Genomic DNA, 12,025 nt, shown 5'->3' with positions numbered 1-12,025 from the left:
ATGTAAAAAGTCTACATGCAACTATATTATCCATTGCAAGTGTCGGAATTAACAAGTCTAAAGCTTTGTGGTAAGTAGTCTGGATGATTAAAGAGCTATTTTTTTTAAATCGTCAATGTTGTTATTATTTCATGAATTTGTTTTCATTAACACAAATTTTAATTATCTTCATGAATGGAGATGTGATTTGTTCAAATGGAAAGCATTGGAGGTTTTATCCAACCCAAGGAGTTCAAAAAGGATTTGACATTTCATTCCTAGTTCTTCGATGAAAAGATGCTCAAATTCAAAGTGTGATTTGGTTTAAGTGTTGCTTTGTGTAAGATTTGTTTAGGTTTGTATGATTTGAATTCAAAACTACTTTGGAGTTCATCTATGATTTGTTTGAGTGTGTAAGATTTGATTTCAATATTATTGTGTGATTAATATGTTGGATTTGAATTATGAAAATTAATAGTTATTTGAATTATTTCTTATCTAATTTAATTACTATTTAAATCATTTTGGTATGTTTATAAAGTAAGAACATGTGTTTATTGAATGTGAATTTGGATTAGTATTTTAAATTGTGATGCCAATATGGGTATATTGGTTAGGCAAATAGGTTGCATGTTTTTGGTATATTTTTGGCATGTTCAGATGTGGTTTGAATAGGTGATAAACGCAAGAAATGGTTCGATTTGGTTCATAGGAGGTGGTGCACGAAATTGCTTGTTTTGGAAGTTAATTTGGGTGCACATGGGTTGTCACACGTGTAATACCTTGAAAATTTTTACAAAATTTTTACAGTAAGATATTATCTTTGATATAGTAAAATAAAGAAATAAAGTGACCAAAAGGGAAATTTTGAGTTATGATAACATTGAGAAGTAAATTATGATATCTTGATTCAGGAAAGGACTAAATTGTAAATGTGAGAAAAGTTTTGTTGCCTGAGAGTAAATACTCAAAACTTGAGGGTTAAAGTGTAAATATGAAAAAGTTGAAGGACCAATAGTGTAAATATTTTAAGGGTAGAATGATCTAGAAACTAAGGAAAATGAATGAATTAGGACCAAATTGAATAGGTAAAAAATTATGAGGGACTAAATTAAAATTTTACCAAATTAAATGATGACTCAAGGATGGAATTTTAAAAGATAATAAAGGGCAAAATGGTCAATTGGAAGAGAGAGAAATCTAGAAAGTAATAATGATGTTGATGATATTTTATAACTATTTAATTAGATAAATATTATTTTATTAATGAGATATTTTATTATTTTATTATTAATTATTTAGTATAAAAGGAAGGAAAGATGGAGAATTTTCATCATCTTTCCCATGCAAAACCAACGTGAGAAGAAGAAGAAGAAAAGAAGTTTTCATTTCTTTACAATTTGGTCATTCTATAAAAAATTTACCATTTTTACCCAAAACTGAAAAAAATTTCCATAGCTACCAAGAGAGAAAAATGTTAAGGAGACTATGGGAAGTTGGAATATCAAGTTGGATTCAAGAAATGGAAGCTGAAGGAGAGAGAAAATCAAGATGAAGATTGAAATAAATAGAACAAGGTAAGAACATCATGATTTCAATATATTTTTAAGTTTGATATTTTTGAAAAAGCATGGGATTGATGCTAATGTATTGTTTCCTTACATATGGTCCTATGTTCTTGATATGTTAGTGAAGAGAAAATAAGAGAAAGTGATGAGAAATAGTGTAGAGAAAGAAAATAAGGTTGTTATAAACATGGTAATTAATATATTGCAATAAAACAGTTTTGGACAGTAGCAGTAGTTTAATTTTGAAAAATCACCAAAAATTGTGAAAATCAAATTAGAAGTTGAATAAAATATGAAATTAAAGTTTATTGAGTCTAGTTTTTCATAGAAGAAACGATGTAAGCAATGAAATTGTAAATTGTGAGATATAACAAATTTAGTTAGACAAGGTTAGAATGATTTTGGGTTCCTCTATTCTGAATTTGGAAAGTCATAAAAAATTAGAGAAACATAATTAGGGGCTTAAATTTATATTCTTAGAATTATTAATGAGTCTATGTTCTAGAGAAATAAACAGGAACATTATTTGAATCCTGTACGAGGAGATAATTAATTTTTAGTGAAGGAGGGTCAGAACTTTCAGATAGCAGAACAATGGTGAATTTAAAGAATAAACTGTATTTATTGGCTAAATCAAAAATTTTGAAAATTTTATGGTAAGAATATATGTGAGTCTAGTTTCAGGGAAAATTATAGGATCCAAATTTGGAGTTCTGTATCTCAAGATAAAAATAATTTAGTGACTATGACACGGATGGACAACTTTGAATAAATTTATAAGTAAATAGTGAAATCATAGATAATGTTACTTATAAGAATGATATATATATTAAGGATATGGAATGGAGAGGAGGAGGAGGAAAATAAATATATGAATTTTCAGCTAGCAATGGTTTACATTTAAAATGGATAATTTGTATGTTTTAGACTCAGGGACTAAATTGAATAAAAGAAGAACTGTAGGAGCAATTTTGTAACAATGTCAAAAATGACCAAAATGAAGGAAATGAATTGTTTTATTGATTAAATTAATAAATTGAATGAAATTATTAATTTGGATCAAGATTGGGTGAAAATCGGGGAAAATGAAAAATTTACCAAAATGCCCCTGAATCTTGATATTTCTATAATTTCGCCAGCTAAGTTTGTGTAACTTGAATTATATTTTTAAAGGCTTGAAATGTATGTTATTGATGTGAATATGATTTAAATGTTCATTGTATGAAAATTTATGAAACATTGGTATATTTGATAAAAATGGGAAGAAATACCGGTTGAATGAAAGGAAAATTTGATGGATCTCTGAAAAAAATTGACGGTAAAAAGGATCTAGCCCGGACGGGTGATCCTATCCTGATATAGCCCTCCCGAAGAATACGTGTAAAATGGATTTAGCCCGGACGGGTACTCCAAATTAGGGTCTGAATTTAGTTTGGACTGGTAATTCAGATCCAAGCTCATTAGAGTAATTGTCGTTGCAGGGGATTTAGCCTAGACTGGTAATCTCGAAAATACTCTATGAGTTTATATTACAGGGGATTTAGCCTGGACTGGTAATCCCGCTTTAAGGATGAGGTTGGCGGGAGTGTGCTTTCTGAAATGAAATGTGTAAGACCATGGTTGAAAGATACTATGGCAACATGATATGAAATGTGTAAGACCATGGTTGAAAGATACCATGACAACGTGACATGAAATGAATAAGACCATGTTTGAAAGATACTGTAACACCCTTCTCCCGTATCCCTCGTCGGAAAAGGGTTCGAGGTGCTACCAGATTTAAACTCATCCATTTCTATAAAATCAGATCGTAAAAATTTTTGATCAATTTTAAACTTTTCATGCACACGTATATTATCCTTTAATCGGGCTTACAAGGCCCAAAATATTCATGAGGCATTATTAAATATTTACCAATATCTTAGTCTTGTATCATTTACTTACTCAACTTTAACACCCTATACATGCCATAGACTCGAAACACTAAGATTTATTTACGCTGATAGCGTAGACTTGACAATGTGATAATATCTCTGACGGCCTCCAACCAGAGCTAACCTGGCAACCCTAGGGAATATGGGAAAGAAAAGGGGAGTAAGCTTTATGCTTAGTAAGTTTATAAGAAAACAATAAGCAACTTATTAACAAGTTTTATCAATGTTTACAACATAATCACAAATTCACTACAAGTTATCTTCCTGAGCAATAGTCACTAAATTATTTATAACTGGAGCTACAAAACTCCAAATCAATTGCCGTTAATTTTCCCTGAAAATAGACTCATATATCTTCCATCCATAAAATTTTCAGAATTTTAGGTTTGGCCAATCAATACCAGATTTTTCTTAAAGTTTCCCCTGTTTCACTGTTTGACTAATCTGACCACTCTTCACTACTAATCAAATTTCTCATTGTACAGAATTCAAAATATGTTCTATTTGATTTCATTTGAAACTAGACTCATTAAGGAGTCTAAGAATATAAATTTTATCTTATAACCATTTTTGTACAAATTATAATGATTTTCTAAAAACAGAACAGGGGACCCCGAAGTCATTTGACTCTATCCCACGCCACTTCAAATATCTCATTATCACCAATTCTTTTGCTTACACGGTTTCTTTTATAAGAAACTAGACTCATTAAGCTTTAATTAAATAATTTATTCAGCTTCTAACTCAACTCCAACAATTTATGGTGATTTTCCAAAATCACGTTACTGCTGCTATCCCAAGCAGATTTATTACAAATTTACTCTTTCACACATTCTTTGCATTCACATTATTTAAACATGTATATCACCAATCAATTTCATCACATATCTATAATTTCACTCAAGCATAATCTCAATACAATACATCATGCTCAATGATTCGCACACAATCGCACAATCGTTCAAATTAGCAATTATAAGATGATTCCGTACATAGTCCACCCTTATCGATAATTTACGATGGTTTTGCCCTTACTCACATATATGACATAGGCATTTTCACCTATGCTTCTCATTTCACACTCATGATTCAATTCCAATAGATCTAATATGCATAAGAATATATCACATACCGCCAACTTAATGTATTGAACAAATTCAATTGCCGATTTAACACAAGGTCTCATAGTCTTAGACTTTTATCAAATCACCGGCATTTAGCCTGCTAGGTTTTAAACCCGATAATATTATTCACCAGCTTAAAGCTTGCTAGGCTCAAAGCCCAAATATCACCATTATAAAGTCGTCTCATAAACAATTTATATAATATAGCATGTATACTGCTCACTTTGCTCTATTTAATCATTCAATCACAATTTATAATTTCCTTTGAATCATTCGATATTTTGCACACTAAGTGTCATTCTCAATATCTCGCACACTAAGTGCCATTCTCAATATTTCGTACACTAAGTGTCATTCTCAATATTTCGTACACTAAGTACCATATTTGATTGCCCCGCACACTAAGTGCCACATTTTGTCGATATGTCATCGACGTTAAAATATTCACGATATACAATTTATACGATATTAAAGCATTAGAAACATAAATTTAACAATGCTTATTGCATACGAACTTACCTCGTTCGCAGTAACGATAAATTAGATCGACGAATCCGATACTTCGTTTTTCCCTCGATATAGACTCGTACGAGGCTTAACTTGATCTAATCAATCAAATTCAACTATTACAATTCATATTCTATTCATTTTAACTCAATTTCATATTTTGGTAAAATTACTATTTTACCCCTAAAGTTTTACTTTTATTCAATTTAGTCACTGAGCTCAAAAAAATGCAAATTAACTATTTTTAACCATAATTAAGCTTAACCTAATATTCATGGTATTAAAACAGCCCATAAATTACTTTATAGCAAAATTACATTTTTGCCCTTGATATTTCAACTTCTTTACAATTTAGTCCCTAAGCTTGAAAAATTAAATTCATTTAATTTTTGGCCAAACCCATGCCTAGACAAATTTACTACTACTTCATAACAGCCCATATTTTCATTTATTCACACTTTCAACCACATAATTTCAATAATTCACAATTTAATCCAAAATTGACATTTTTACCAAAATTCACTTTACAAAACATGTATATCCAACAACAATAATTTATTTTCCATCATCAACTATCAAAATACTCATGCACTCAACAATGGCAACATTCAAATACTTTAACAGTTTTGAAATCAGAGTTACGGACTAGCTAGAATACGAAGCAACGATCTCAAAAACATAAAAATTATCAAAAACCGAACACAAAACATACCTAAATCACTTCATGCAAATGCGAAACTAAGGAAGCTTCAATGGCTTTCTTTTCTCCTCCATATTCGCCAAGAGATAAAATTTGCATGGCCATTTTATGTTTTATTTTATTTAATACATTTTAATATTCCATTTACCTTTTTGTCCTTTATAATAATACATAATTTCATATATGCCAAACCACCAATCTCCACTATCATAAAGTAATGGTTTAATTGATAAATAGGGACTTATACTTTAGTAAATCATGGAAAATAAACACTTAAACAATTAGAATGTAACTTTTTCATTTTACGCGATTTAGTTCTTTTTGCTTAATTAACTATCGAAACGATAAAATTTTTCAACGAAACTTTAATACCATCTTTTTGCCACTCCGTAAATATTTATAAAAATATTTACGACTCGGTTTATATAAATGAGGTCCTGATACCTCATTTCCTAAACCCACTTGACCTTAGGGTCATACCATTTGAACTTAATAAATCACTTATAAAACAAATATCACAATATCAAAAACATTTTTAAAATCACAATTAACTCGTAAATATTAAATATAATATTTACAAACCTACTCGTCGGATTTGGTGGCCCCGAAACCACTATTCCGATTAACCCTAAAAATGGGCTGTTACAACTCTTCCCCCCTTAGAGATTTTCGTCCCCGAAAATCTTACCAAAGAATAAATTAGTGATTTTCTTTCACGAACCTCAACAATTTTTCACCTAGCCTCAGATTTCTCAACTTTTCAATCTCATGAGCTAAGATTATGATCTGCTCTTTGCTATACATCATAACAAGCTGAGTTTCTACTTCTGTAAGAGATACTATAGATAAAGGATCTTATTTGTATCATCACATCATATATATAAGAAACACATTACGGTTCTTCTCAAATTCTGATAATAATCTCATTCAGTCCGATGAATTGCGAACTCAACTTCTCTTTATAGCTAAATCGAGAAATTCTATTCCCACTATAATACTTTCACAAATACTCAATTTTCTAATTGAAAATTCAATGTTTTTACGCATCAAGCCCACATATATTTTCTGTAAATCTGAAACTGTTTTTAGACGGTCATGAATTACTTTCATTTCCCTTCAGTCTTCCAATCACATCGACCCTGAAATTCTTTTTATAAAAATTCAATTCAATACAACGAAGTTCAGTAATTGCAACCATACCACACTCATACAATGCTATCTTAACATTCATCTCATAACTATTATTATTATATGCAAACTTAACCAACAATAAATGTCTTTCTCGGTTGCTTTCAAGTTCTAGAACACAGTGTTACAAAGTAATTCCATACCCAAAGTTCATAGTAGTTTATTTTAGTAACACGATATAATCCTCGTGTCTCCATTTGAACAATGAAAACTAGCACTCTTTTAGTACTCCCGCATTTTACGATAATTACCATCGTGCTAGATGTCACAATTGTTGTAAAATCTTTGGATTTCTCAATACACGAACTCTATCTCGACATAACGAACAATTGTAGGTTCCAATCAAATTCTAAATCGAAATCAATTTACGTTGTACCCTTTTTAACTTGTAATTCAACGACACACCTCTAAACCTCACAAATTTGCTAATTAAACATCAATTTAGTTTCTAGCTCACCAATAACTACTCATCATTTGATAAGATTAATCACATGATTATCGATCAGTAAACACATAAAGATTCTCGCCGTAACCCCGAGACTATAATCATTGGTCTAGATTGATAATCAATCGCTGACTCATAATCTTTCAACAGTTCAAACCATCTTTAATTCTTGTGTCAAATAATTCTTCACCTGAGAACTGACGCTTCAATTAACAATTTCTTCAACTGTTTACCACTTTATTGATAATTATTACATCATTCAGACTTCCCAATCGCGATCTATAAGAACATTTCTCAATAAAATCGTTCTGATGGATATAATTCTGTATCATATCTTCTAGAATATGAATTATGCATTCAGAATATTCATCTATTTATCCGTGAACATTCAAACTTTATTTCCACCCTGTGGATAAATTTAGATACAAGTAACTCGATTAATCCTTCAAGCAATTAATCTAATCAAGCTAGACAACTGAATCGATCTCGACTGTCAAGTAATAACTTTTCAATTATTAATCAACGAAGCTTTGAACCATACTGAAGCCACAACCATCAGATAATTTAAAATCATAGTGCCATAATAAGGCTGACATCTCAACCGTATAGATATATAATGTCCCAATTATCAATAATGCATTTTGAACATAAGAGAAATTGAAATATAGTTACAGTCATTCAATAGATATTTTTCACAGATAACCATATAGAATCATAAGAAAGCAGAGATACTGTAATTCTCGAATATATCACTATACTAATCTTTTTTAAGAAAGCACCCATATCAGATGACAGATACCTCAATGATGTTTCAGAGGAAATCCAAAAGTAAAGCACCACTCATATGCACCGGAATCAACAGTAACAGACATAATATAATCTTCATGTATACTAAGCAGATCAACAACCAGTAGGAGCAGAATACCAACATCACACAGATTTAATCGTCGATCTTTTCTTTCAATAAAATGAAATAGAATACCAGAGAAAGATATAATAATGCTGATTGTAACCCGAACAGCCCAACAATGCTTTCATATATCAATATATATAGATAACGTTCTCATATGATAAGAATTTCATCTGAAAATATACAGCTTCACATACCTCTGAGGATAATTGAACACATAGAATACCCAGAAGAGTTCTTGTAAACCATTCGACTATAATTGATGTGCTCAAATATCTTTATAATTCAAATATGATTCTACTGTCTATCTCTGACATCACTAATTTCTCATTATCCCAACACTAACGGAGGCCAATTCGGAAGAACTTCCAGTTAATATATTTTTTAAAAATCATACATGAATATTTGGTTTCATCTAATTCAACTTTTCTTTTAACAGTGACTTTACATATTACAAATGGCCTTCAACACGATCCAATATCTTTTCTGTTACTGTCTTCACTTGCGGACTCATTCTCTTATCTGATCACAATACTAATCCTTCAATCACGAGACTCTGTCATTCCGCACTTATAAGCTTATTTAAGCCATATAGTACGGATCTCATTATAATGCTTTACCAATGAGGGGGTGAGGGTTGTAAAGCCAACAATTTTAACTCTTACATAAGCATGCACATCACACATACTATTATGAACGAACAGTTCATTACTAATTCCGCATTCTCAAACATCTAGCAATCATTTACTTATGATCACTTGGTACTTAACACATAGCTCATACGCTAAATCAAATCATAAATTCCAAATCAAAATATTCACACAACAATCATATACCCAACATCACAACTCATATACTCATATAATTATAACATTTATCAATAGCAGAATATCATGCATTCTGATTCATACTTTTTTATGAGTTTCAACTCATCACCAACACATTTTCACTCAAACGTTTGAGTATAACATTCTGTACTATCAGAATTAGCTCGGTTGGAAAGCATATCTGTCTTATGAAAAATACTCAGAATAAGCTTTGAAAGCTTAGTAAGCCTTAAGCAAATAAATCATTTCAATGATTATGAAAATTCCATATCACTAATCTGAATTGAAAAATAATCTCAATTGCATATACATTCATAGTACTCTTAAGTTCATATAACCTTATTAAATAGCCTTACTTATTTATATTTACTAATAACTTATGACTATGATTTTAAATTCGTGTGATAACTGTCAATTCATTCGTATGAACAAAACTTGTACATATCCAATACATACCAACCAAAACATGTCATATTTTTCCCTGTTTGATTCATGGAACCACAAGGTCACATGTCAAGCACATATAGCATATATTTATCTCATTATTTATCATGTCTCATTTTCACATGGACTACATACATCGACCAAGTTTATTCAATATCGATGCCACTTGTCTCGGACAGGTCTTACACTAATCATAAGTGATGCCGTGTCCCGCATACGTTCTTATACACTACTTCAAATCAATGCCTTTGTCTTGGCCGAGGTCTTACATGATCTCATTTCACACACTTAGTGCCCCAACAACCGATCTTGCACACACAAGGCTTAGTTACGAACTCGCACACACAATGCCTCAACAACCGATCTCGCACACACAAGGTTTCTACATTTTAACCCGCACACACAAGTGCCTCAACAACCGATCTCGCACACACGGTGCTTGGTTATGGAACTCGTACACAGGTGCCTCAACAACCGATCTCGCACACACAAGGCTCAATTACGAACTCACACACACAAGGCCTATGTTCACTTGTTGTTGCACATTGAAGTGACTTAACCAAGTCTATAAAACATCACATATGTGCACTTTGAACATATCATTTCATTTAACTTTGGATTCATATATTCATGAACACTTAAACATTTCAGAGCCAACTTTAATTTAATCAAATCAGTATAGAACACAATTTCATTCGAACATCTGAGTACATATTCTATACTATTAAAATTAGCTTGATTGAAAAACTTATCTGTCCTATTCAAAAAATTTTCGTCAGAGTCAGGAGATATCACACTATCGCAGGTCAAATATGGCATGTACAACTAGACTCACATACGCCATGGTAGTCCTAGAACCGACTAAACCATGGCTCTGATACCAATAAAATGTAACACCCTTCGCCTGTGTCCCTCGTCGGAACAGGGTTCGAGGTGCTACCAGATTTAAACTCATCCATTTATATAAAACCAGACCGTAAAAATTTTTGATCAATTTTAAACTTTTCATACACACGTATATTATCCTTTAATCGGGCTTACAAGGCCCAAAATATTCATGAGGTATTATTAAATATTTACCAATATCTTAGTCTTGTATCATTTACTTACTCAACTTTAACACCCTATACATGCCATAGACTCAAACACTAAGATTTATTTACGGATAGCGTAGACTTGACAATGTGATAATATCTCTGACGGCCTCCAACCCGAGCTAACCTGGCAACCCTAGGGAATATGGGAAAGAAAAGGGGAGTAAGCTTTACGCTTAGTAAGTTCATAAGAAAACAATAAGCAACTCATTAACAAGTTTTATCAATGTTTACAACATAATCACAAATTCACTACAAGTTGTCTTCTTGAGCAATAGTCACTAAATTATTTATAACTGGAGCTACAAAACTCCAAATCAATTGCCGTTAATTTTCCCTGAAAATAGACTCATATATCTTCCATCCATAAAATTTTCAGAATTTTAGGTTTGGCCAATCAATACCAGATTTTTCTTAAAGTTTCCCCTGTTTCACTGTTTGACTAATCTGACCACTCTTCACTACTAATCAAATTTCTCATTGTACAGAATTCAAAATATGTTCTATTTGATTTAATTTGAAACTAGACTCATTAAGGAGTCTAAGCATATAAATTTTATCTTATAACCATTTTTGTAAAAATTATAATGATTTTCTAAAAACAGAACAGGGGACCCCGAAGTTATTTGACTCTATCCCACGCCACTTCAAATATCTCATTATCACCAATTCTTTTGCTTACACGGTTTCTTTTATAAGAAACTAGACTCATTGAGATTTAATTAAATAATTTATTCACCTTCTAACTCAACTCCAACAATTTATGGTGATTTTCCAAAATCACATTACTGCTGCTGTCCCAAGCAGATTTATTACAAATTTACTCTTTCACACATTCTTTGCATTCACATTATTTAAACATGTATATCACCAATCAATTTCATCACATATCTATAATTTCACTCAAGCATAATCTCAATACAATACATCATGCTCAATGATTCGCACACAATCGCACAATCGTTCAAATTAGCAATTATAAGATGATTCCGCACATAGTCCACCCTTATCGATAATTTACGATGGTTTTGCCCTTACTCACATATATGACATAGGCATTTTCACCTATGCTTCTCATTTCACACTCATGATTCAATTCCAATCGATCTAACATGCATAAGAATATATCACATACTTGGCCAACTTAATGTATTGAACAAATTCAATTGCCGATTTAACATAAGGTCTCATAGTCTTAGACTTTTATCAAATCACCGGCATTTAGCCTGCTAGGTTTTAAACCCGATAATATTATTCACCAGCTTAAAGCTTGCTAGGCTCAAAGCCCAAATATCACCATTATAA

General features: G+C 31.5%; 1 long non-coding RNA gene across 1 annotated transcript; it reads left to right on the top strand.

Annotated features, from left to right (window-relative positions):
* The first annotated feature begins 32 nt into the window (after positions 1–32).
* LOC128293988 (uncharacterized) lies at positions 33–469 on the top strand. The gene is made up of 2 exons (XR_008284155.1): positions 33–70; positions 181–469. It is a non-coding gene; the product is annotated as an uncharacterized LOC128293988 (long non-coding RNA).
* Positions 470–12,025: the final 11,556 nt, after the last annotated feature.

The sequence above is a fragment of the Gossypium arboreum genome, chromosome 6 (genome assembly GCF_025698485.1).
Source record: "Gossypium arboreum isolate Shixiya-1 chromosome 6, ASM2569848v2, whole genome shotgun sequence".
NCBI classification, from domain to species: domain Eukaryota; kingdom Viridiplantae; phylum Streptophyta; class Magnoliopsida; order Malvales; family Malvaceae; genus Gossypium; species Gossypium arboreum.
The sequence above is the reverse complement of the archived record's forward strand: the minus strand, read 5'-3'. Positions and strand labels throughout refer to the sequence as shown.